The following is a 4,895-nucleotide window of genomic DNA, read 5'->3' as shown; positions in this document are numbered from 1 at the left end:
ACCCCCTGACAAAGCCTCTTGCGCAGCAGAAGCATGATGGTCATACTAGATCTATGGGCATTAGGGGTATGCCTGATTGGCTCTAGTGTTAGTGGGAGATTATTGGTGTAAGCCCTAGAGGCCAATACTTTTGGTACTTGTATCAAATTATTTATTAATAATAAAAGGCTTTTTCTTTATTATGTTTGTTTAATAAAGTCCCTAGAATAGCTAGTCCGTTTAATGTATCAAGTATGACTTAATCATGAGATCACATTAAACATAAGGACATTATTCTTAAAGTATCCGTAGTCAAGCTTTATTGTGAAGTGGGATAACATTAAAGCATGAAGACTATTATGTTTATAGACTGATGATCACATCTCATGGATCATGGATAAAGAGTTATCAAGTCTTAAACATATGTATGAATATTAAGAGTAATATTTATACTAGATTGACCCACTATGAGAATACTATATAGAATGTTATGCAAAGTGTCATAAGTTATTCTCATGGTGATAATGGTGTATACCACCGTTCGACCTGAAACCACTATGGTCTCTAGATGTAGAGTTGAGTGCCTTATTGCTGATCAAACGTTGTCCGTAATTGGATGACCATAAAGACAGTTGATGGGTACTCCACGAAGCATGCTAAGGGACATGAGTGACCTAGATGGAATTTTCCCATCCCGCGTAACAGGATAAATGTCTATGGGCCCAATATTGAACTGGACAAGGATGACACGGTCTATGCCTTGTGTTCATATGACATTTTCGTGTCTTGGGTAGCAGTGATGTGTTGCTAGATACCGCTCACTAATTTTTATGTTAAATATGTGATTTAATATAATTTCCAATGTCGCGAAAACCTATAGGGTCACACACAAAGGACGGATTGATGAGAGATAGAGTAATTACGGAATACCGTAACGTACAGTGCCCTTAAGTGAATTATAGAACATCTTAAGGTACAGTGTACTTAAGTAGAAGACGAAATATGGTAAGGTACCACGCACTTAAGTGATTTTGGCATATTATAAGATATGGGCCATATACACTTGAGTGGGCTTTTTAGCTTGCAGCCCACACAAGTGTTCTATAAATAGAACCCTTGTGTAGAAGCATTGTTACAGTTGCAATTTCATTTCTCTCTCTCTCTCTCTCTCTCTCTCTCTCACTTAAAGCCTTCATTCGAAGCAGCTAGCACTGAGATTGAAGGAGTCCGTTTGTGTGGATTGAGTAGAGGCGTTGTCATTTCTCAACATGCATGATCGCTCCGTAGATCTGCATTAAAGGTCATAATCGCCACAAGAGGTAACGATTCTATCACTGATCATCCCAATTCGTAAGGATCATTAAAGGAGAAATTTTAAATTCCGTTGAGTTTTGGATCGCCCTTCTCCTTCACGATGAACATAAGTGAATGATCAGTGAAATAAATAAAATAAAAGAAAGCAAAAAGGAAACTCCGGTATAGGTGACCCTCACAAAGTCATTTAAACCAAAAAGTTGTAAAAATTTGTCGCAAAAGAAAAAGAAAAAGAAAAAGAAAAACTCACCCACTGTTAGTTGGTTCAGAGGTATCTGGCGCTGAACTCGGTAGGGTGGATTACGATCCGATCCCCCACAACTGCAGTTGGGTCAAATAAAAAGGGTTTACAAAGATTTATGTTCCAGGAACCCCATGTTTAGATTATAATCCCTAACAGCTCACTCTGCTATGAAGCATGTACGGATAACGGGCTTAATGTGATTGCGCCTGAATGAAAAGGACACAAAAAGAGATGAAGACGCAGGCCTAAGAATTATGGGATAATATGGGTTGGTTAATATAGGAATGGAGTCTATGTCCGTATTTTTCGGATAAGTGTCATCATGATACCCTTAGTTCACTCAGTTAGTACCTATCACAGCATCCCGACTTGAACTTAGAAATCTTTTAGCCTGAATCACTCGTTGACACCAGTTTTTCTTCTATGAGTTTTTTTTATTGTTTTGCTTGAGGACTAGCAAGGGTTTAAGTGTGGGAGAGTTTGATGACACTGAAATTCACCGTATTTTCGACTCTGATTTCGCATGCATTCTAGTTGTTTTATTATCATTTTGTTATGTTATTACTATGTTTCTCTTTGTTTTCAGGTTTTCAGTCTAATCGGAGCCCCGATCGAGAAAAGGAGTGAAAACGAGCTAAAAACCCTAAAATTTAGCATTTTACACTTGTGGCTCCCACTGTGGCTGGGGCCATGGGCCCTGCCATGACGTGTCCTAGCTCAATTTCCCTCAACTGCCACGTTCCCCACTACCTCCACTTGGGCGCCACACTTTGCTCTTATGGCGGGCGCCATGGTGTTGTGGCGGGCGCCACAAGAAGGAAATTTTTCCCTCCTAAATTCAAACTGAAGGGCATCCTTGTCTTTTCCATTATTTTACTTGCCTATAAATAGAGACTCATATTCATTTGTTTAATCATCCAAACTTAGAGCAGATGCAAACTTAGAGGAAACTTAGTTTCACTTAGGCATATATTCAGTATTTTAAAGTGGTAATCGCTTCGCATTGGGGTGTTACCACAATTGTGTAATCAAGTCTGTGATCGAGTCTGTAATCGAGTTTGGAGACCTTTTGAAGGAAGTTAATCCTACCGCCATTTTCATTTCCGCTTCGCATCTTATTCAACCCTCCGATTGGAGCAGGTTTTTATTGCTTGCCTTTATCAATTTTATTTTCCCGCACTCGCTTTACTTTATTGATTTTTCGCACTCGCTTTACTTTATTTATTTCCCGCACTCGCCTTACTTTATTTATTTTCCCGCACTCACTTTACTTTATTTATTTCTCGCACTCGCTTTACTTTATTTATTTCTTGCACTTGCACTACTTTCATTTATTTCCCGCACTCGCACTACTTTTATTTATTTCTCGCACTCGCATTACTTTTATTTACTTTCTGCACTCACACTACTTTTATTCAAATTAAATGCACCTTTGCTTTACCATGTCTAACTAAACCTATAAGGTTAGAATGTAAGGATCGTAATTGAACCGATTATCCGTACAATTGTTCGTAAAAATACTTAAGGGCTATTTTGACTTTCAACTTAAGTTTTCCCGCACTTAATTTCCGTTGGGTAAGATCGAAAACCGTCCAACATCTTTTTAAACTTAGTAGTTTTTAACTATTTCAAATACAGCGAAAGCGTTTTGTTTAGTTCATTAGGAGTTTTTAACTTAAGAAGCAAAGTGATTTTAAAACTATTTTCGGACGCGTTTATAAGTTTAGAGTCTGGTTCGTGAGAACCTCTTTTGGTTAAGAAATCTAGGTTAAAATACTTTTCAACTTAGTCAAGATACTATATTTCTTAAAAATAGGTTTACTACTCTAACGTAATGCGCGCCTTTTTATAAGAGACAATAAGAGGGTTTGATTAGGGAGTACAACTTGGTTTTGAATACGCGAAAGCGACAATTCTCGTTAAATTGGTTCTTTTCAAATTGATTAGCAAGTACTTGGATTATTAATTGATTATGTGAATTACATTCGAGTCTGTCTTTATTAATTAAATTTTATTTAACACTTTATTTCTCATTGTAAACTCTAAAAACCCCCTATTTCGATTACCTTAGATAAACACCATAACAATAGATAACGATAGATTGACACTTGGTCTTTGTGGATTCGACAATCTTTTATATTACTCTAACGCGTTCGTATACTTGCGAAAAGCACGCATCAAGTTTTTGGCGCCGTTGCCGGGGGCCAATTTCTTCAAATTTCGTACCCTGTTGTTATATCGTTTAGACTTAGGTTATTTCCCGCCGGTCAATACGAAGAACTCGCAGCACCAGAAGCTTAGTATACCCTTTGGCGGAACCTGAACGTTACGCTCGCGCACGTTTATTCTTTGATAGAATTAGGAGAGCTATGGCCGAAGATCAAAACCAAAGACCTCTTAAGGATTTCGCTCAACCATCCAACGAAGAACCTAGTTCTAGTAAAGTAAACCCAACCATCCCAGCTAATAATTTTGAACTTAAACCCTCCCTGTTGCAACTAGTGCAATAGAGATAATTCGCAGGTCTCGCTACTGAGAACCCAAACCAACAATTAAAAATCTTTCTCCAATTAGCAGGCACTTTTAAAACCAATGGAGCTTCTCTTGAGGCAATCCGTTTAAGATTATTCCCTTTTTCCCTCAAAGATAAAGCCCTATCATGGTTAGATTCCCTTCCACCCAATTCCATTACGACTTGGGTTAACCTTAGAAGAGTATTCCTTGCTAGATGCTTTCCCCGAAGTAAGACCGCCGTTCTTCGAAACCACATAACTAGATTTACCCAGAACCAAGGAGAATAGTTGTTCGAAGCTTGGGAGAGATATAAAGAGATGTTAAGAGATTGCCCACATCATGGTTTAGAAAATTGGTTAATCATTCAGACCTTCTATAATGGACTTCACTATAACACTAAGATGACCATCGACGCTGCCGCAGGCGGTGCTCTGATGAACAAACCTTATCCTGAAGCTAGCGCCCTCATCGAAGATATGGCTCAAAACCATCAATCAAGGGGAGTCGAACGAGCGATGGTTGTGAAGAAGGAAGTCCAAGGAAGAGTGCATGAACTAAGCTCTATAGACATGATGCAAGCTAAAATGGACGCATTAGCCCTCAAGGTCGAGCATATGTGCATAAACCCGAATACTGTAGCCACAGTTTCGTCAGATTGTAAGATATGTGGAACCAAAGGATACCAATCTGCAGAATGCAGTCTATTAAACGAAACCCACTCTGAGCAAGTGAACTACACCCAAGGGAACCCATATTCGAATACCTATAACCCTAGATGGAGGAATCACCCAAACTTCTCCTATAAGAACAATAACCTTATCCAAAATAATGCACCTCCGAGACC

The 4,895-nt window shown here is 38.7% G+C and overlaps 1 non-coding gene across 1 annotated transcript; it reads right to left on the bottom strand.

Moving 5' to 3' along the window:
- Nucleotides 1-4,290: 4,290 nt before the first annotated feature.
- On the bottom strand, nucleotides 4,291-4,397 carry LOC127117101 (small nucleolar RNA R71). The gene has a single exon (XR_007801861.1). It is a non-coding gene; the product is annotated as a small nucleolar RNA R71 (small nucleolar RNA).
- Nucleotides 4,398-4,895: the final 498 nt, after the last annotated feature.

The sequence above is a fragment of the Lathyrus oleraceus genome, chromosome 1, assembly GCF_024323335.1.
Source record: "Lathyrus oleraceus cultivar Zhongwan6 chromosome 1, CAAS_Psat_ZW6_1.0, whole genome shotgun sequence".
Lineage (NCBI taxonomy): Eukaryota > Viridiplantae > Streptophyta > Magnoliopsida > Fabales > Fabaceae > Lathyrus > Lathyrus oleraceus.
The sequence above is the reverse complement of the archived record's forward strand: the minus strand, read 5'-3'. Positions and strand labels throughout refer to the sequence as shown.